This window comes from Cryptomeria japonica, chromosome 8 (assembly GCF_030272615.1).
Source record: "Cryptomeria japonica chromosome 8, Sugi_1.0, whole genome shotgun sequence".
Taxonomy (NCBI): Eukaryota; Viridiplantae; Streptophyta; class Pinopsida; order Cupressales; family Cupressaceae; genus Cryptomeria; species Cryptomeria japonica.
In genome coordinates, this window is record NC_081412.1 from 363,540,398 (window position 1) to 363,564,095 (window position 23,698).

The following is a 23,698-nucleotide window of genomic DNA, read 5'->3' on the forward strand; positions in this document are numbered from 1 at the left end:
ATCCTGAATATCAGAGATACAGATTTAAGAAAAACAAGGATAAATCTAGTTACATTGCTGATGAAGGTGTGACTGATGATTCTGATGAGGATCCAGCAGACAACAGATGGGTCTTTGTTGCTATAACAGAAGATCAACCGGTACCTATTGCTCCACCGGTAGAACAAGCCCTAGCAGCTAAAGTTGAATCAAAGGATGAATGGATTATTGACTCAGGATGCTCACATCACATGACTGGAGACAAAGGCAAATTCTTGAACTTGCAAGAATACAATGGAGGTTTAGTAAGATTCGGAGATGACAAAGCCTGTTCAATCAAAGGTAAGGGTTCAATATCTCTTGATGGAAAACATAACACTGACAATGTTTACTATGTTGAAGGATTAAAACATAATCTTTTAAGTGTTGGTCAATTAGTTGAGAAAGGTTTTCAGTTACAATTTAAAAATGGAAAATGCAAAATCATGAATAGAACTGGTTTGGAAATTGCAACCGGTAATCAGACTAGAGGTAATATCTTTCATTTGAATAACAGTGAAAAGGCATGCTTAATTTCTCATATAGATGAAAGTTGGCTATGGCATAAAAGACTATGTCATGTAAATTTTGATTGCATGGTAAAAATTAGTACTTCTAAGGCAGTTAGAGATCTACCTAAAATTGTGAAACCTCAGAATACAATTTGCAAGGAATGTCAATTTGGAAAACAGGTTAGAGCTAGTTTCAAAAGTATTCCAGAAAAATCCAATAATGCTCTTGATTTAATTCACACTGATTTATGTGGTCCGGCTAGAACTAAGAGCTTACAAGGTGATAGATATTTCATGTTAATTATTGATGATTATTCTAGAATGTGTTGGGTTACTTTTCTCAGGGAAAAATTAGAAGCACTTGGGAAGTTCAAACTATTCAAAGCAATGGTTGAAAATGAAACCGGTAAGAAAATTAAATGTTTAAGATCAGATCAAGGAGGAGAATTCACATCTAGAGATTTTAATACATTTTGTGAAGTGAATGGAATCAAAAGACAGTTATCAGCACCTCGGACACCACAACAGAATGGAGTTGTTGAAAGGAAAAACAAAACTATTTTGGATGCAGCAAGAAGTATGTTATCAGAAGCAAATCTACCACATGTGTACTGGAGAGAGGCAGTAAGCACTGCTGTCTATACATTCAACAAAGTTCACATCAAAGGTGAAACCGGTAAGACCCCTCATGAACTATGGTTTGGTAATACTCCTACTCTTAAGTATTTCAGAATTTTTGGAAGTAAATGTTATATTAGAAGAGATGAGTATATTGGCAAGTTTGATACTAGAAGTGATGAAGGAATATTTCTTGGTTATTCATCTAAGAGTAAAGCCTATAGATGTTTTAATAAAAGATTACAGAAAATTGTTGAGAGTACAAATGTAAAGATAGATGAACAATTCAGAGGAACTTCAAGGTATATAGACCCTGAACCGGTAACAGAAATTATGACAAATGAACCAACAGTAAATCCACCGGTACAGAATGATGACCCAGTTACTCCAGTATCATCAGAGGATACCACAGTAATTGAAGAACAACAACAGACTAAGACACCTCGGTATGTAAGACTGAATCATTCTGAAGATTAGATAATTGGAAGCAAATTTAAAGGAGTCATGACAAGAGGAAGATTGGCAAATGAAGAGGTATGTCTTATTTCTCAAATTGAACCATTATCTATCAATGAGGCATGTGAAGATAAATTTTGGATTAAAGCTATGGAAGAAGAATTAGGACAAATTGAGAAAAATAATACTTGGACATTAGTTCCCCGGCCTGAAAATAAAAATGTAATTGGAACCAAATGGGTATTTAGAAACAAACTCAATGAAGATGGTAAGGTTGTCAGGAATAAAGCAAGACTAGTGTGTAAGGGATATTCTCAGAAAGAAGGAGTTGATTACAATGAAACCTTTGCACCGGTAGCCAGAATTGAAGCAGTTAGATTATTCTTAGCCTTTGCAGCTCACAAGGATTACAAAGTTTATCAAATGGATATTAAATGTGTATTTTGAATGGAGATCTTGAAGAAGAAGTTTATATTGAACAACCTGATGGATTTTCTTTGACAGATAACAATGATATGGTTTGCAGATTAAGAAAAGCTCTGTATGGACTAAAACAAGCTCCAAGAGCCTGGTATGCAAGATTGGATAAGTATCTCTTAAAAATTGGTTTTACTAAAGGAAATGCAGATAGCAATTTATATTACAAAGTAACTAATGATGACATTTTGATTATGGAAGTATTTGTTGATGATATAATCTTTGGAGGAGAAGATGGATTATGCAAAGAATTTTCTCTTAAAATGCAGCATGAATTTGAAATGTCTATGATTAGAGAAATAAAATTCTTTTTAGGATTACAGATTTTACAGACTGATAAAGGCATATTTTTGAGTCAATCTAAGTACTTAAAAGAACTACTCAAGAAATTTGGGATGGAGAACTCTAAACCGGTAAGCACACCTATGACTACAAATGACAAATTATCTCAAAGGGATGAATCTACACCTGTTAATCCAACTAGATACAAATCTATGATAGGAGGTTTACTGTATTTGACACAAACCAGACCTGATATTATGAATGCAGTATGTATAGTTTCTAGATTTCAAAGTAATCCCAAAGAAAATCATGAATCAGCAGTAAAAAGGATTTTCCGGTACTTACAAGGCATAGCAAATCTTGGATTATGGTATCCTAAAGATGAAAATTTTGATCTATATGCATACACAGATGCAAATTGGGTAGGAGATGTGGATGATAGAAAGAGCACCACTGGAGGAGCATTCTTTCTTGGAAAGAGATTAGTTTCTTGGTTAAGTAAGAAATAGAGTTGTACATCTTTATCAATAGCAGAATCAGAATATGTTGCAGCAGCAACAAACTGTATACAGGTACTTTGGCTTAAGCAAATGTTGAAAGACATAAAGGTAAAATGCAAGGAACCTATTACTATATATTGTGATAACACTGCAGCAATTGATATATCTAAGAATCCAGTACTACATTCTAAAACAAAACATGTTTCTATCAAACTAAATTTTCTAAGGGAAAAAGTTGAAGGAAAGGAAATAAAACTGGTTTATGTGAATACTAAAGAACAACTTGCAGATATTTTTACAAAACCTTTGCCTAAGGAAACTTTTGAGTATCTCAGAGATCAGCTCGGAGTCTTACCTCCACCGGTAGAGACTTAGACAGGTGATGATTGTCATCAACCGACAGAATTAAATGGACAAATCTTTTATTCCGGTATTTGATGAGAAAGCTACTTCTCAGGGGGAGTAGTTGGTATATTGAATTTGTAGTCACATAAATCTGTCCACTTAATTAAATGAATACTTAGTATTTATTTGATTATTTAACCATCAATTAATAATTAATTAAATTAATATTTAATTAATTCATCTTAACCCTCTTCTCCTATTAATTAAATAAATTATTCAATTTATTTGATTTAATTCACTTAACCAAATTCATACCATTAATTAAATAAATAAATCATATTTGTTTAATTAAATCTTCTCTCACATTTAAATAAATTAATATTTATTTAAATCCCCCAAAATCCCACCTCTCACATTTAAATAAATAAATCATTTATTTAAAATCACCTTTATCCTCCACCCACTTGCATTTTCCTACAAATACAAGTTGCACAATTATTTTAAATAAATAATTTATTTAAATCACCTTTATCCTCCACCCACTTGTATTTTCCTACAAAAGCAAGTTGCACAACTATTTTAAATAAATTATTTATTTAAAATCCTATTTATCCTCACCCACTTGAAACCTTTAATGGTTTCCCTTAAAGTATTCAAACTTGATGGCTTTAAAGTCTCCAAACTTGATGGCTTCCTTCTATAGTCTTCTTAAGATTTTAATGGTTTTCCTTAAAGTCTTCAAGCCTTTAATGGTTCCCCTCAAAGTCTTCAAGCATTTTAATGCTTTATCTTCCTTTTTCTCATTTAAATAAATTAATATTTATTTGAATATTTATCCAAATACAACTTGCACACATTTATTGAAATAAATGAATTTTTATTTTAATAAAATCCTATTTTCCCTCACCCACCAAATCCACTTGCAAAATCTAATCCCCTTCTAGATTCTTCTAACCCCTTCCTAATTAACCTAATCCATCCCCTAATTATTGTCACATTCCTAAGCAAAATGGAGTCACTTCTCAAAGCTTAAAAGTCTTTGATAACCATTAAAGGCTTCCAACCTTCAACCACTAAATGGCTCAAAGTCTTTGATAACCATTAAAGGCTTTCAACCTTCAACCACTAAATGTCTCAAAGTCTTGGATAACCTTTGAAAGCTTCCAACCTTCAACCACTAAATGGCTCAAAGTCTTTGATAACCATTGAAGGCTTTCAACCTTCAACCACTTAATCCCCAAAGTCTCCAATAACCATTAATGGTTACCTCAAACCCTCCCACATGGTTAAAACATTTGTTTTGACTCAACCTCTACCCAACCCAAAGGTCTCATCAAGCCTTTAATGCTTTGACCATGATTATCTCTTAATCATTTGCACAAAGGTTTATCCTTGGATTAACTCTTAATCCAATGGGTAATCTTAATTTAGACTTGACCCTTACCTTCTAGATAACCATGAGGTCTTCTCAGGCCTTTAATGCCTCCAACCTCTTCTCTCAACCCAATCCTATGTTGACACTTGTCACCATTTTATTGGTGCCAATTGTGCACATGGATCCCCAACTTTCAAACTTGGCCCTTGATTAAACCATTCAATCTTAACCCTTCATTTCCCAATTTCTTCTATAAATAGAACCCTTCTCCTCAAGCAAAGAGAAGCATTTAGAGTATTGTTGTTATACTGGCATTAGCATAGAGCTTTTTCATAGCATCACTATCTACTCTAGCATAGTATTTAGCTTTTCATTTCATATTTGAAGCTTAGTATTAAATCTCAATCCTCCATAAGCATCCATAGTGCAAAAAGCTGCTGAGAGCTACACTCATTTGGGACTTGGAGAGGAGAGGAACAAGGGAGGAGCAACTATGAGCATCTTGATTAGCTATTTGATTAGCAACTCTGCAAAAAGGATTAGAAAATCTGTTTGATGGCAACACACACAAGAGCACAAGAAACAAACGTTAGTGTTAGCAACAAAAGATTATCCTAAACAGGCATATCAAGAGAGATATTAAGCATGAAATAGAAAGCATATAAACATAAAATGAAATAGCTAATCAAGATGCTCATAGTTGCTCCTCCCTTGTTCCTCTCCTCTCCAAGTCCCAAATGAGTGTAGCTCTCAGCAGCTTTTTGCACTATGGATGCTTATGGAGGATTGAGATTTAATACTAAGCTTCAAATATGAAATGAAAAGCTAAATACTATGCTAGAGTAGATAGTGATGCTATGAAAAAGCTCTATGCTAATGCCAGTATAACAACAATACTCTAAATGCTTCTCTTTGCTTGAGGAGAAGGGTTCTATTTATAGAAGAAATTGGGAAATGAAGGGTTAAGATTGAATGGTTTAATCAAGGGCCAAGTTTGAAAGTTGGGGATCCATGTGCACAATTGGCACCAATAAAATGGTGACAAGTGTCAACATAGGATTGGGTTGAGAGAAGAGGTTGGAGGCATTAAAGGCCTGAGAAGACCTCATGGTTATCTAGAAGGTAAGGGTCAAGTCTAAATTAAGATTACCCATTGGATTAAGAGTTAATCCAAGGATAAACCTTTGTGCAAATGATTAAGAGATAATCATGGTCAAAGCATTAAAGGCTTGATGAGACCTTTGGGTTGGGTAGAGGTTGAGTCAAAACAAATGTTTTAACCATGTGGGAGGGTTTGAAGTAACCATTAAATTTACATTTTATGGGGCATTTCTTCACACCTATTTTTCTTTCTTTGAAACGACGCGATAAACTGCACCGTCTCAAAGAGGGGCAAATGTAGTCACATAAATCTGTCCACTTAATTAAATGAATACTTAGTATTTATTTGATTATTTAACCATCAATTAATAATTAATTAAATTAATATTTAATTAATTCATCTTAACCCTCTTCTCCTATTAATTAAATAAATTATTCAATTTATTTGATTTAATTCACTTAACCAAATTCATACCATTAATTAAATAAATAAATCATATTTGTTTAATTAAATCTTCTCTCACATTTAAATAAATTAATATTTATTTAAATCCCCCAAAATCCCACCTCTCACATTTAAATAAATAAATCATTTATTTAAAATCACCTTTATCCTCCACCCACTTGCATTTTCCTACAAATACAAGTTGCACAATTATTTTAAATAAATAATTTATTTAAATCACCTTTATCCTCCACCCACTTGTATTTTCCTACAAAAGCAAGTTGCACAACTATTTTAAATAAATTATTTATTTAAAATCCTATTTATCCTCACCCACTTGAAACCTTTAATGGTTTCCCTTAAAGTATTCAAACTTGATGGCTTTAAAGTCTTCAAACTTGATGGCTTCCTTCTATAGTCTTCTTAAGACTTTAATGGTTTTCCTTAAAGTCTTCAAGCCTTTAATGGTTCCCCTCAAAGTCTTCAAGCATTTTAATGCTTTATCTTCCTTTTTCTCATTTAAATAAATTAATATTTATTTGAATATTTATCCAAATACAACTTGCACACATTTATTGAAATAAATGAATTTTTATTTTAATAAAATCCTATTTTCCCTCACCCACCAAATCCACTTGCAAAATCTAATCCCCTTCTAGATTCTTCTAACCCCTTCCTAATTAACCTAATCCATCCCCTAATTATTGTCACATTCCTAAGCAAAATGGAGTCACTTCTCAAAGCTTAAAAGTCTTTGATAACCATTAAAGGCTTCCAACCTTCAACCACTAAATGGCTCAAAGTCTTTGATAACCATTAAAGGCTTTCAACCTTCAACCACTAAATGTCTCAAAGTCTTGGATAACCTTTGAAAGCTTCCAACCTTCAACCACTAAATGGCTCAAAGTCTTTGATAACCATTGAAGGCTTTCAACCTTCAACCACTTAATCCCCAAAGTCTCCAATAACCATTAATGGTTACCTCAAACCCTCCCACATGGTTAAAACATTTGTTTTGACTCAACCTCTACCCAACCCAAAGGTCTCATCAAGCCTTTAATGCTTTGACCATGATTATCTCTTAATCATTTGCACAAAGGTTTATCCTTGGATTAACTCTTAATCCAATGGGTAATCTTAATTTAGACTTGACCCTTACCTTCTAGATAGCCATGAGGTCTTCTCAGGCCTTTAATGCCTCCAACCTCTTCTCTCAACCCAATCCTATGTTGACACTTGTCACCATTTTATTGGTGTCAATTGTGCACATGGATCCCCAACTTTCAAACTTGGCCCTTGATTAAACCATTCAATCTTAACCCTTCATTTCCCAATTTCTTCTATAAATAGAACCCTTCTCCTCAAGCAAAGAGAAGCATTTAGAGTATTGTTGTTATACTGGCATTAGCATAGAGCTTTTTCATAGCATCACTATCTACTCTTGCATAGTATTTGCTTATCATATTCAACCATCTTGAATCTCCATATGGCATCCATGGCTAGTGCTAAAAGTTGAGAGCTACACTCATTTGGGACTTGGAGAGGAGAGGAACAAGGGAGGAGCAACTATGAGCATCTTGATTAGCTATTTCATTCTATGTTTATATGCTTTCTATTTCATGTTTAATATCTCTCTTGATATGCCTGTTTAGGATAATCTTTTGTTGCTAACACTAATGTTTGTTTCTTGTGCTCTTGTGTGTGTTGCCATCAAACAGATTTTCTAATCCTTTTTGCAGAGCATCATTTGGTGAACCCGACGTGAATCCAAACACCAAAAAGATCATTTTTTTTTTTTTTTTAACCAATAACATGTTTGAATGTTGAAAATGTCACACAGGTTGCGATTTTGACACTGTTTTGGTGCGTTTGGCATTATTTTGGCGCTATTCCCCCTGTTTCAGTGCTTTTCCCTTCTCTGTCTTTCCCTTTCTTTTAATACGTTTGTGTTAAATAGTGCCTCTGTTCAAACGCAGACTAGCGCTATTGTAACAAAACGTTGTACAAATCACTTTGTAACCAAAAAAAATAAAAAACCAAAAAAAAAAAAAAAAATTTAGGCTTGTAGAAGCCCACCAAATAGGCGGATTTTACTAACTATTTTTCTCTTTTGTGCAGATTTAAATTAGATTAAAGAGTAGATTTATATTTTTTTACTAACTTGTTTTTGAAGTTGGTTTTAAAAATGAATTCACTTTTTATTTCGGTTTAAAATTAACTTCACATTTCAAGTTTGGGCTTTTAAAAAAGAATCACACATTTGTTTGGGGCTCTTAAAAAGAATTTCATTGTTCAAAGGTAAAAAGAACCACAAACTTATACAAAAATAACTTTATTTTTTTTGCAAGTTAGGAAACAAACTTCGTTTTGGTGCTTAAAATCAACAAGGCAAATTTTATTTCTTGCATCAAGATAAAACTCACAATCCACACTTCCATTTTTGGTGCAAATAAAATTCACAATCAACTTGTCTCATTTTCAAAGCAATTTTACTTCATGCAAACGTGTTTTTCATTAAGTTGACCAGGATTTCAAATTCTAGTTTACTCAAACAATTGCCTTTGAAAATTAAAAAGAACACCATGATTGTTGGAGCAACATCTCCAAATAGTTAGATCACATTGCAATGACAGATTAAAAAGAACAAGTGTTTTTCGTGCTTGGCACACTTGTGCAAAGAGTTGGTCGAGTGGTCCTACTTCTAACACACACTATCCTCTCCCTTGGCTTTCGTGGTCCTAGGTGCAAGAGAAAAGTGTTAGTAACACTCAAAATTTTATCTTTTTAAGAGAGGCCTGCCAAGAGACACATCACTCTTGGGAACGACCTTGAGCGGTAAATCCTTCGAGCCGCTATAGAAATCAGGTGTGAGCGAAAGCTGTAGCCTTGGGTACAGCTGTTCCTACAGTGTAACTGGCCGAAAGGACAAATGGGCCCCACCACCAGTTACAAGGCTCTTAAGTGAGTCACTGCAGAATGAACTTATGTCCAAAAACATCGAACATGACTAAACACCTTTAAGTAGTAGCCCACCCGTTCTATTGATTGAGGATATTTGAGGTTTAATTTAGTGCAAGAGCATAGATGGTTTTGCTCCCAAGATACTCACCATACATATTTCCTTGAGTAGAAACATAGCTTTTTGAAAGGTCACTTGTGGCTTGATAAAAGTGGTGACTCCCCCATCATAGGGATCATCTATTTGTTATGCTCGTGCAAGACTTAGTATATCACATCCTTACCTGCCACGGCGGGATTGATAAGGTATGTAGTACCAAAGTCGAAGAAATATCAAGATGTGGGCTAAATTTATCACAACTGGCCATTTGACCTTAGGGATAAAGAGTGTTTGAAGTGTGTTCGTTTTACAGACCTAGTGCAAATTGAGCCGACTTCAGGCTTTGGAATTACACCTTAAAATAAATCTAAAGGAAGGGTCAAAAACAAGTCCAAGGATTGGGTTGATCTAGACCCATACTCATTTGTGCCTTTTGAGGCAACATTCTTGTGTTTGTGTGCTTGCTTTGTTTTCTTGTCAAAGAAAAATCAGAAAATCAATCCCAAAAACAAAGTATTCATCCAACATCTGTCAACACAACCAAAAACATCAAAAACAAGGTACAAACAAACAAAGAATCAAAAATTTATGACCATTCTTCACATCTTGCGAAAGAAGAAGTGTCATCAGAATATCACCTTGAAAAGGAGACCACTAAGCTCAAAGGCTTTGATCAAAAGGAGGAAATTCTTCTATCTCAATAGACAAATCTTTGTCTCACATAGAGTCTTTCTACATCGCATGCGTCTCTATCTTCAAGGTAAAACAAACGAGTTTGATTCAGAATCACTGAACCGCAGAGCTTTTATGCAATATAGAGCTCTGAGTTATCACAAAAATCAAGGAGGAAAGATTAATCCCAACTTCTTCCCAAACATCTGTATCACCTACAACACAGCTCGAGAAGTGCCACCAACGCCTGAAAGGGAAGAGGTAGAGTTTGTTCCATTTGTAACACAAAGTTTTTATTGAAGTTGAAAACAAAACATCCATCATCTCATTCATACATCATTATTCCATCATCAATCCATCCCAACTCTCAAAACATTAAGAGGTTCTTGTCCCAAGATTCTTTTTTAGATATTGCTTGAAATCAAAACACATCACATCACTTTTAGATTGTTTCTACATCTAGGATAAGCTCATCCTAAGAGACACATCTACGCAGGTTAAAACTAGTTCATGAGTGAATCCTCTCATTACTAGGTAGTCAAAATCTGTAACACATCTCAGATTTCTCTACACCTTATCACATCCAAAATCATCAAAACAAACAAGCAATTCAAAGAAAGAATTCTGGTTACATTTACCTTTAGAGTGCTAGAGATCTACAATCCACCAACCATCAATCTTTCATTTCATCACCAACTCATCATCATCTTCAATCAACTTCAAAACAAACTTGCAAACAAAATGGCTCAAACCCGATCACGATCAAGGCAACGAGAAATAGAAATTGAGGAAGAAGAGGACAACCTCAATGAATTTCAAGAAGCACTTGGAGGAAATGTAAATGATGAAAACCCAAGTAGTCCCACTCCTTCAACAATCGAAAGGGTTCAGCATAACCCTCACTTTAACAGATTATTTGATGAAATTCTCAGGAGCAATGCGGATGCTCACTTCTTAAGACTTGCTCAAGAAGGAGCCAAACTCCCCTCAGACTTTGATCTTGCCCAATTAAGACAAGCATCAGAAAGACAAAGTCGCCATGAGGAAGAAAGGCGTAGAGATCCCATCAGATATAACATCCCTCGAGGTAACCCACCACCTCCTCCTCCTAATGAAATGGAGATGTTGCGGCAACAAGTCGAGAATCTCGCCCAACAACTTCATAGTGGTGTTAAGACCAATCAATTCTCACTTAACGACATCTGTCCCTATCCGTTTGATAGGAATCTTTATATGCCACCCTTTCCACGCGGATTCGAAACACCAAAATTTGAAAAATATAGAGGAAAGGGAGATCCCCGCGATCATGTCCGAGAATTTCATTCCGCTTGTCTCGAAGTTGCATATGAAGACACATACTTAATGCGCCTTTTTCCCCAAAGCTTGGGAGGAACAACCACATCATGGTTTTCCCGACTACCAGGTGGCATTAGAACATTTGAGGAACTCATCCAGAAGTTCCTATCTCATTACTCTTATAATATTGAACGCGACATCACCATGGCTGATTTGTGCAATACCAAACAAAAACCAGGTGAACTATTCTCAGTATTCCTGCAACGATGGCGCCAAATGTCTAGCAGACGTTCTCTTCAGTTACCTGAACGAGAACTAGTGGAAATTTTCATTTCCAACTTAAACGAAGAAATGGAATTTCACCTGGATGTCAAAGACACAGACTCCTTTAACGATATGATCACCAAGGGTATAAAATGTGAAAGGGCACTCATCAAAAAAGGACTCATCAAAATCTTTAATGAACCAAAAGATGCTCCTCGCCCGCGCTTCAATAGCGATAAACCGAACTTCTGGAACAAGAATAAGAATATCGTCAATGATGGAGTTGTGGATGCCAGGACTGTCCAAAATGCACAACCTATGGTTCGGTTTGCAGGACAAAATCCTCCACCTCAAAATAATACACATGGTCCTCCTAATCAAGGTCGCATCACATCTCAAGATGAACCAAGACCTCGTCCACAAAAACAAAAACGCACTTACACTCCCTTAGGGGAACCCATTGAAACAGTGTTGCGACAACTCCTCTCTCAAAATTTGGTCACTCTACCTAAGCTATCAAACTATGAGCCTCAAGTCAAACCAGCATGGTGGAAAGATACTGAACACTGTGAGTTCCATCAAGGAAGAGGACACAAGACAAGTAATTGTCACCGATTGAAAGATCTCATTCAAGATCTTATTGATCGAGGAGAAATTGAGATTGAAGGACATGATCCAAAAACGACAAATAATGATCACCTGATGTTCAAGAATCCACTTCCATCACAAGATCAAAGGGGTCCTTCCACTTCCAGGCGAGGCACCGATACCACTGACTATACGCAGGCTGCGTATAACTACACTGTAAATCACCTATATGATGCCAGTGAACAAATTGCAACTATAACCTTCAAAAATCCCACCTCAAATTGCAATGTTGTTACACGTCGCGGCAAAGTTACCATAAAGGCAGCTCCACAGGGCACCACCTCCATCCCAAAGCAGTACAATCTTGTGGAACAATTAGACAAAACCCCTGCGCTTATATCCATCTTGGAGCTTTTGCGTCTGTCACCCTCTCATAAAACAATCTTGGATCAGGCACTCCAAGAGGCGTCAGTCCCTGCAAACCTGAACACGGACCAATTTCAAGCCATGGTTGGAAGTCTAAAGTCATCACCTTGTCTCACTTTTTTCGAAAGTGATAACTCTTCCTTCCAGCAACCTCATAACGCCTCACTCCACATTGAAGGCTTTGTCAACCAACACAGGATCAAGCGAGTCTTGATAGATAATGGAGCAGGCCTAAACATCTGTACACTACAGTTGGTCACAGCATTGGGATATGCAATAGAATCAGTGGATCCTCGCAAGAAGATCACCATCAAGGCCTATGATGATGCAGAGCGTTCATCCAAAGGAGCTGTGGTACTACCAATCCGAGTAGGCCCTGTGGTAAAGCACATCATCTGTCAGGTTCTGGACCTTCCTCTACCATATAATCTATTATTAGGGAGACCTTGGATACATGCCATGCAAGCCGTTCCATCTACCTACCATCAATGTATCAAGTTCCCACATAATGGTGCAGAGATCACAATCCTGGGTGATGTAAATCCCTTTGCATTTTGCCATAATATCAGCCATCAACCAGAGATTACTGTTCCTAATAATAGGGAAGCCATTTCCTCCACATCATATGTAAATCCTACCTCTCTTGCCAGTTCGAACACCCCTATGCCCAAGCAAGAAAAGCTTAAAATGAAAGTCGCAGAGGAAGGTCCTGGAGAATACAACTTGAGTCAGCTCTTTTGTGTGGGACAAATGCCCACTTCTCCTAGAACACATGGTAAACCACAGCAGTTGCTCCAGCAACCACTAATCACGCCAGCATGTGCCTTAACGCCTTTCATCCTTGGAAAGAGTCAAGAGGAAGAAACACAAGATGAGGACCTAGCGGACTGGATCTATAAGGATCCCATCACCACTGATAAACCGCAAGTTACACTTCCTACAGAACAGTATGGTAAAGGCCTCCTCATTATGCAAAGAATGGGGTATGATGGTCAGAGTGCTTTGGGATACTGCAAACAAGGACGACATGAACCACTGCTGCCAGAGTTCAAGCCCAAAGGTAATACAGGCCTAGGCTTTGAAAAAGAGATCCTTCCTAAACTCAGATTTAAAGGAAAACCTAGCAAACCATTTTGCCCACCTACTGTAAAGAGGACACCTTTCATAATCAAAGCACCATCAAGCACTATCCCCACTGCCCCCTCAAGGCTCACAACTCCACCATCACCAATGTCACTCATCCCATCAAACGAACCAGTAATCCTATCAGCAACACCATTTGTAGCAGCAACTATATTGGAACCCGCAGCAGCATCTATGGCACCAGTAGTTCCAGCAGAAGCCACTGAGTCACCATTACCGATACTTCCAGTGACAAATCCATTAAACCCCATCACAATTCCTGCAGCACCGATCACTACAAGGATACATAAACCAATCACACCTGCCGTGTTTAACTCCAAAGACATCCCAGTATGGTATAGCAATCGGATGCTGGAGAGTGATTCAGAGACCGACTCACATGAGTGGGAATTCGATTCAGTGCAACTTAACACTTCAGATGAGGAAGACACATCACCACCTCCACCCCGCAAAGACATCCCTGTTTATGGAGAAGCACAGATAAAGACCACTTGGGTACCTGAGCTGGAAACATCTTCCACAGACCCTACGTCTCATCCTACGCCTGATTCTGACAGGGAGAGTACCATCAACGACCTTCACCACACTGTCTTAACCCTCACTGATACATCTCCCACACTTAACTTAATCGATGAAGTAATGCCCATTATCCACCCTGAACTCATCGAATGGAACCAACCAAATCCCCCATGTCTTGACCTCTTCCAAAATGATGAGGCTATCATTGACTTTTTGGAATTAAGGGATAATCTACCAAGCGGGGATCACAAAGCTGGATTCGCCATTGAACTTAATAGCGCAGCATACTTCGGGGCGGATGCCAAACCCTTCAGCTGCAAAAATATAACATTAAAACATGGATCTTCCAGTGAAAACCACACTGTGGCACTATTTGATCCAATAAAAGTAAAAAGAAAGAGCGTATCCAACGGTGAAAACCTCTCTGAGGCGCCTGAGGATGAAGGGTTTGACATTCTCCCTGCTAATGCACAACAGGAACGATCAACGATCCTCATTGAGGAGACCAAAGAATACAATGTGGGGACTCCTGAAAACCCTCATATCATACATCTGGCATCTCTTCTCACTCCAGAGGAACAACCTCAATTTATAGAGTTCTTCCAACAGCGTCAGATCAACTTTGCATGGTCATATGCAGACATGCCTGGGCTTGATCCTGATTTAGTCATGCATCATCTCACAGTAGCAAAAGGAGCCAAACCTGTCAAGCAGAAGCTTCGTAAGATGCATCCTCAGATTGCCATGCTAGTCAAAACAGAACTCAAGAAACTCCTGGATGTTGGTTTCATTAGACCAATTGATTATGCAGAATGGATCTCCAACATTGTACCAGTTGGAAAACCAAAAGGGGGCATCCGCATTTGTACAGACTTCAGAGATCTGAATAAGGCATGTCCTAAGGATGACTTCCCTCTACCAAATATCGACATCATAGTAGATTTGACAGCAGGACATGCCATGCTTTCACTCATGGATGGCTTTTCGGGATACAATCAAATAAAGATCGCACCAGAGGACCAACATAAGACAGCCTTCACATGTCCATGGGGCACATACTGCTGGAATGTAATGCCTTTTGGTCTAAAGAATGCAGGAGCGACCTATCAAAGAGCAATGACCACCATCTTCCATGACATGATGCATACTATAATGGAAGATTATGTGGATGATTTACTAGCAAAATCACTTACTAGAGAAGGACATCTTCACATCTTAGATAAAATCTTTGATAGACTGGAACAGTACCATGTTCGACTCAACCCAAAGAAATGTGTCTTCGGAGTGACCTCCGGGAAGCTTCTAGGATACATTGTCTCAAGCAAAGGTATTGAGGTCGATCCAGCAAAGGTTAAGGCAATAATGGACATGCCACCTCCAAAGAATATCAGTCAGCTAAGAACACTACAAGGACGGCTTCAATCTATCCGCAGATTCATTGCACAATTGGCTGATAAGTGTCACCCATTCACACACCTGCTACACAAGAACATCCGCTTTCAGTGGGATGACAGATGCCAGCAAGCATTTCAGGCGCTTAAAGACTATCTCATGAATCCACCATTGCTGATGCCACCAGATCCAAGTAGACCATTATTGCTCTATATCTCAGCAACAAGTACAGCATTGGGTGTACTACTGGCACAACATAATGCAAAAGGAAAAGAGTGTGCTATTTACTACATCTCTCGCACACTTGTGGGCTATGAACTCAATTACACACCTATTGAGCGAGCTTGCCTAGCAGTAATCCTGGCAGCCACTAAATTGCGGCACTATCTGTTAACACACAAGGTACAACTCATCGCAAAAATTGATCCACTCAAGTATTTACTCAGCAAAGCAGCATTGACAGGTCGCTTAGCCAAATGGGTGATGATTCTAAGTGAATTTGATATTGAGTATGTGGACCGTAAGGCTATCAAAGGGCAAGTTATTGCAGATCAGTTGGCCGATGCACCACTCATAGGCGATCATCCTCTCATTTCCAATTTTCCAGATGAAGAGATATTCATGATCACAGAAGCATAGCCATGGAAACTATATTTTGATGGTTCATACACTAGGCATGGCTCGGGGGCAGGCATTCTGTTTATCACACCTCAAGGTGATAGCATCCCGAAGTCTTACAGGCTCACATTTCCATGCACAAACAACATAGCAGAGTATGAGGCTTTGATCACAGGACTCAGATTAGCCATACAATGGAAATTACAAGAACTACAAGTATATGGCGACTCGCAACTGGTCATTCGACAAGCAACAGATGAATATCAGACCAAAGATGATAAACTCATGCCATATAAGCAAATGGTGGACACTCTAAAGACATCATTTACTACTATCACTTTTGAGCAGATACCAAGAGATCAGAATCGAGCTGCTGACGCTATGGCTACTATCGCATCTCTCCTAGATCTTCCACAGAATTCAACACGCTACGAGTTCTTGGTAGAACAGCTTTGGATTCCCGCTTATGATATCCCCGAATCCGAAATGATATGTCGCCTTGTCGGTTCTGAATCCCCATGGTATGGTGAGTTCTACACCTATCTTCGCGATCATACCCCTCCTCCCAACCAATCGAATAACCAACGAAAAACCTTCATTCGCCAAACTGCTCGATATACCATTATTGCCGAAACCCTATACCGACGTAGTCTTGATGGTACTCTCCTTCGATGTCTGGAACAAGATGAGATAACAAAGGCTTTGGAAGAGGTACATGAAGGAATTTGCGGGACTCACTCAAGTGGTCCGTCACTAGCCAAGAAATTCATGCGAGCTGGATACTATTGGCCATCTATGGAAAAGGATTCCTACTACTTTGTTAGGAAGTGCAAAAAATGTCAGGTTCATGGCGACCTGATACATGCACCAGCACAGGAACTGCAACCAATCACAACACCATGGCCTTTTTGTCAATGGGGTCTTGATCTTGTGGGTAAAATCCATCCATCTTCATCCAATGGCCATAAATTCATTATTACCGCCACCGAATATTTCACCAAGTGGATCGAAGCTGTTCCACTTACCCAAGTCACCGGCAAGAAGATCGCCTCATTCATCCTCAACTACATCATCTGCCGGTATGGTGTGCCCATGTCCATCGTCACAGATAACGGTCTTCCTTTCAAAAATCAGGATGTTCGTGAGCTTTGTGAGAAATTTCATATCCAACACCGCTTTTCCACTCCCTATTACCCACAAGGCAATGGTCAGGCCGAAGCATCCAATAAAAACATATTGAGGATCCTAAAGAAGACAGTCAATGATGCCGGCCGTGATTGGCATGTTCAATTGAATCCAGCACTATGGGCATATCGAACTAGCATTCGGACCCCTACAGGTGCAACTCCTTATTCATTGGTCTATGGTGTTGAAGCTATCTTACCTATTGAGGTCGAGATACCATCCTTACGAGTTTCATTGCACAATCTCATTGATGATGACGCATACAGAGTCTCACGCCTTCAGGACTTGGAGCTACTTGATGAGAAGCGACAAGCTGCATACAACCATCTCAAAGCCTATCAGCAGCGCATGAGTAGAAGCTACAATCACCGAGTTAGATCTCGTACATTTGAGGTAGGTGATCTTGTTCTTCGAGAAAATCCTCGCAACCAACCAAACAGAGAACATCAAGGCAAGTTTGAATCAAACTGGTTGGGCCCATATGTTGTCACTGCTGTATTCGGGTCCGGGGCATATCAATTGGCTACATCAGATGGAGAACCGCTCGCAGATCCAATCAATAGCATGCACCTCAAACGGTTTTATACCTAAGGTATACAGAGCATCAGGCTCCCCTGCATATCAGAAAATACCAAAAACATTCAGAAAAATGTCCTAAAGAAAATACCAAAAACATTCAGAAAAATGTCCTAAAGAAAATACAAAACCATTCAAAACAAAAAAAAGTAAAGAAAAATCATGCATCCAAACGGTGAACAACCACTCCGATGGCACCTTGGGTAAGTGCGATGGTGAAAACCTGGCAAATAGGCGCCACTCGTAAGGGCTATGGCTCCATTATCTTTCAGACTTGTGGCAATCACATCTACTTCATACATACATCCATCCATCCATCTAACCATGGCTTGTTATTTTATCTGTAATCCAAGAAAGTACTTCATGCGTCTAGCATCCTGCTTTTTTATAAATCATGTCCAACTTGGGGGCAATGCCCTTACAATCTAGATGATGGAAGTGGATTCTACATTACTGGTGATTCATTGGCAAAAACATTCAAAAATGTCTCGCAAAATACAAAAACATTCAAAAATGTCTCGCAAAATCCAAAAACATTCAAAAATGACTCACAAAATCCAAAAACATTCAAAAACTATTACACAAAATCCAAAAACATCGAAAAACCCATCGAAAATCACACCAAAACATGGCAACACCTTGTACATATTCATTCAAGCAGATGCAAAACCAACATTAACACAGTACTCACACAATGACCATTTATCAATCGACCACACAATCCACATCCAACAAATCAGAAACTGTCTTTAAAAACAAGGATGCATCCTTCCTTACCAAAACAAAGACAAAAGTGACGTTTTCTTTGACAAGAAAATTATGTTAAGCTATCAAATGCTTGGTTGATTTGTGAGTAATTCATTTGTTTATCTGTATCGGGATCTTTTCAACATTGTTTTGTATCGTTTGTGCATTATTTCCGATGAAGTTCTGGGGCATGTACTAATGGTGTCTACGTAGGAAGTTCACCAAGTTACGTGATCTTATGCCAAATGCAGTCATAGATCACTACGGCTTGCTGACTACAGCGTATATCTCGACCATATGAGCATGAACCATTACCAAGGATCCATATTCTTTATTCTTTATGTATATATTGTTTGTTTACAGGTACAATGCTCATTCTTTGGTTCCTCCTCATCCAATTTGGATAAAGGTTTTTATTTCTTAGTACGGTATGCACTTGTCTCAGGATATGATCAGCCTAAGATCAAGGAGGATGTTCCAAGTCATGCATGAACGGAGATAATCCTTGTCTGTTCCGCAAGCAATACTCAGGTCAACTTGATCCATTATATCAAGTTGCTTGTATTAACTTGCTATATAAAATCCATGTAAGAAATACTCTGGTCATCTTGAATCTTTATGTCAAGTTGCTTGTATTTTCTTACAACATTTTAAAGCTCAATGATGAAAAATAAAGCACCATGGATCGTCATTCCATCTCATCTGTATATATTGCATTTCATTGCATTCCATCCATCCATACATTCATAATAGCTGCATATCATGCATACGTAGTCATAATAATGCATACTCTATTTTACTCATCTTCTTCCATAGGACTCGATCCTAGTCCTCCATATCTTCTATCTAACATCAAATCCCCCCTCACCCTCCCTATCTTGATCATCAACATCATCCTAATCCCTTCATCGCTTCCCATCCTCATTCATCCACACAATCCAGCAAGTTGCTCTGTCTACACAGATACATCGACTCCCACACACCTAGACTATCAACAGATACTCTGATCAAGTATCTTCGGGTCTCAACAGGTAATCGATTATGGTAATCCTAGACTACATCAGGCATTTATCATAATGACCTAGTCTCAACGGGACTGCCATGATTCCCCACAGCCATCCATCACATGCACACACTATCAATTGATCAACCAATCAAACACAATCCAACGGACAATTACATCAATTGTCTACGTCTCAACGAGTATTTTGCTTCATATACCTTGACTTCATCGGGCAATTACATCAATTGTCTAAGTCACCATCAGGTCACTTTGATTCACTTACTCAGACTTTATCATGTCCAAGCGACCAACTGACATCAACTGTCACGCTTTGACTTGACCGGGGCAATTCAACCGATTGCACCAGATTGTCCAACCAATTTTGATCAATTGTATAGCATCAATCAAAACCCCACACTACATTTGCTATGTATCTCTTGCATGACCTCAGGGTACTCGCTGGCTTGTTGTTTCTTCATATTCACTCCATTTTCTCCCATTCTTTCATCATTAGTTCTAATTTATTCTATTCTACCTCCCCTCCAGTTTTCATTCTTTTTCGAGAGATCGCCCGATTTTTCAAAAAAATTTGGCCCATCCCTCGAGGGGGCATACCACCCATTAAATTTACATTTTATGGGGCATTTCTTCACACCTATTTTTCTTTCTTTGAAACGACGCGATAAACTGCACCGTCTCAAAGAGGGGCAAATGTAGTCACATAAATCTGTCCACTTAATTAAATGAATACTTAGTATTTATTTGATTATTTAACCATCAATTAATAATTAATTAAATTAATATTTAATTAATTCATCTTAACCCTCTTCTCCTATTAATTAAATAAATTATTCAATTTATTTGATTTAATTCACTTAACCAAATTCATACCATTAATTAAATAAATAAATCATATTTGTTTAATTAAATCTTCTCTCACATTTAAATAAATTAATATTTATTTAAATCCCCCAAAATCCCACCTCTCACATTTAAATAAATAAATCATTTATTTAAAATCACCTTTATCCTCCACCCACTTGCATTTTCCTACAAATACAAGTTGCACAATTATTTTAAATAAATAATTTATTTAAATCACCTTTATCCTCCACCCACTTGTATTTTCCTACAAAAGCAAGTTGCACAACTATTTTAAATAAATTATTTATTTAAAATCCTATTTATCCTCACCCACTTGAAACCTTTAATGGTTTCCCTTAAAGTATTCAAACTTGATGGCTTTAAAGTCTTCAAACTTGATGGCTTCCTTCTATAGTCTTCTTAAGACTTTAATGGTTTTCCTTAAAGTCTTCAAGCCTTTAATGGTTCCCCTCAAAGTCTTCAAGCATTTTAATGCTTTATCTTCCTTTTTCTCATTTAAATAAATTAATATTTATTTGAATATTTATCCAAATACAACTTGCACACATTTATTGAAATAAATGAATTTTTATTTTAATAAAATCCTATTTTCCCTCACCCACCAAATCCACTTGCAAAATCTAATCCCCTTCTAGATTCTTCTAACCCCTTCCTAATTAACCTAATCCATCCCCTAATTATTGTCACATTCCTAAGCAAAATGGAGTCACTTCTCAAAGCTTAAAAGTCTTTGATAACCATTAAAGGCTTCCAACCTTCAACCACTAAATGGCTCAAAGTCTTTGATAACCATTAAAGGCTTTCAACCTTCAACCACTAAATGTCTCAAAGTCTTGGATAACCTTTGAAAGCTTCCAACCTTCAACCACTAAATGGCTCAAAGTCTTTGATAACCATTGAAGGCTTTCAACCTTCAACCACTTAATCCCCAAAGTCTCCAATAACCATTAATGGTTACCTCAAACCCTCCCACATGGTTAAAACATTTGTTTTGACTCAACCTCTACCCAACCCAAAGGTCTCATCAAGCCTTTAATGCTTTGACCATGATTATCTCTTAATCATTTGCACAAAGGTTTATCCTTGGATTAACTCTTAATCCAATGGGTAATCTTAATTTAGACTTGACCCTTACCTTCTAGATAACCATGAGGTCTTCTTAGGCCTTTAATGCCTCCAACCTCTTCTCTCAACCCAATCCTATGTTGACACTTGTCACCATTTTATTGGTGCCAATTGTGCACATGGATCCCCAACTTTCAAACTTGGCCCTTGATTAAACCATTCAATCTTAACCCTTCATTTCCCAATTTCTTCTATAAATAGAACCCTTCTCCTCAAGCAAAGAGAAGCATTTAGAGTATTGTTGTTATACTGGCATTAGCATAGAGCTTTTTCATAGCATCACTATCTACTCTTGCATAGTATTTGCTTATCATATTCAACCATCTTGAATCTCCATATGGCATCCATGGCTAGTGCTAAAAGCTGAGAGCTACACTCATTTGGGACTTGGAGAGGAGAGGAACAAGGGAGGAGCAACTATGAGCATCTTGATTAGCTATTTCATTCTATGTTTATATGCTTTCTATTTCATGCTTAATATCTCTCTTGATATGCCTGTTTAGGATAATCTTTTGTTGCTAACACTAATGTTTGTTTCTTGTGCTCTTGTGTGTGTTGCCATCAAACAGATTTTCTAATCCTTTTTGCAGAGCATCAGAATTAATTGGTATTTTGTATGAACTTGACCTTTTTGTGACTTTGGCATTTGATGTCAAAGGGGGAGAGATATATGGAAAAACATTGGGGAGAGATATATGGAAAAATGCATTATCTTTTTGAAGAGAGATTGGTATGAGAGATTGATATCTTTGGGTAAACACATATTACTCCCAGGGGGAGAATTGGTTTTTGTACTTGGCATTTCTATTTTGGCACTTTGATGGTTTTTCCATCTTGTGTTGCCATCAATGCCAAAGGGGGAGATTGTTGGTATTTTGGTATGGTTTTGTCATTGATGTCAACACCTGCTAAATACACCTACTTTGGAGATCCAACAACATTCATCGACAATCAGTAAACTGTTCAACAATCACCGGTATATGGTTAACTGGCAGGATATAATGTACACCGGTACATGCAATGACATGGAAGACACTTGGTAATGTCGAAGACATCATGTGGACACTTTTCCTTGAAGTAATATCATTGGTATATTCTTATTTGCATATATGCCTTTACCGGCAAATAGGTCCAGGTTATCTAGGGTTACACCGGCAGGTTTATCTTTTCCAGATCAGCATGGCACGCTATGGAGATGATTTATTATTGTTGTAAATGCATTAAGCTGACATGTTCAATCGGTTATTGCATCGGATATTGTATTATTTGTAAAATGTTTTATTGTAATATCTTGTAGAGCCGACCTACTAAAATTGGTCTTAGGGTATGGTATAAATGTAAGATCTTATTTGTAAGATCAGGTGTGGAATGCGAAAAAGAATTATAAGAAGGTATATGCGAGATTAAGCAGAGGTATACATGAAGACATCATCTGAAGGTGAAGCTAGGTTTTTGTAAAAACACATCAGCATTACACCAGTACTGAATCCAGCATATGAAGATGCTATTTTGTGTAGTACATTCTCATTGGATTTAACCATCCAACTATAGTCAGTGTGACTCCCATTTGTGTTTGAGTAGTGAGCTCTAGGCTGTTGGCCTTTCTGCATGTGCAGACCCCTCTTGTACACTTACTATCTGCAGTAGTATCATCTGATTGTGGGTAAGGTTTCCCACCGTGGTTTTTCCCCTTACAGGGTTTCCACGTACAAATATTTGTGTCATGTGTTGTGGTTGACTTTGTGCTTATGTTTCATGCATTAATTCTTACCGATACAGCATTTCCTGTTAACACTGTTTACCGGTACAATTAACTGTCTTACCAGTATTAAGCAATAAGTTGGTTAATAAGATTTTGGTTTAAATTTATTAGACAACTGATTCACCCCCCCGTCTCAGTTGTCCCTAGGACCTACATATACATACATGTGTGTGTGTGCGCGCGCGCATGTGTGTGTATATATATATATGTATGTATGTATATACATATACACACATATGTATATATATGTGAATATACATGTATATTTACATATATGTATATATACTTGTATATATATACATGTGTATAT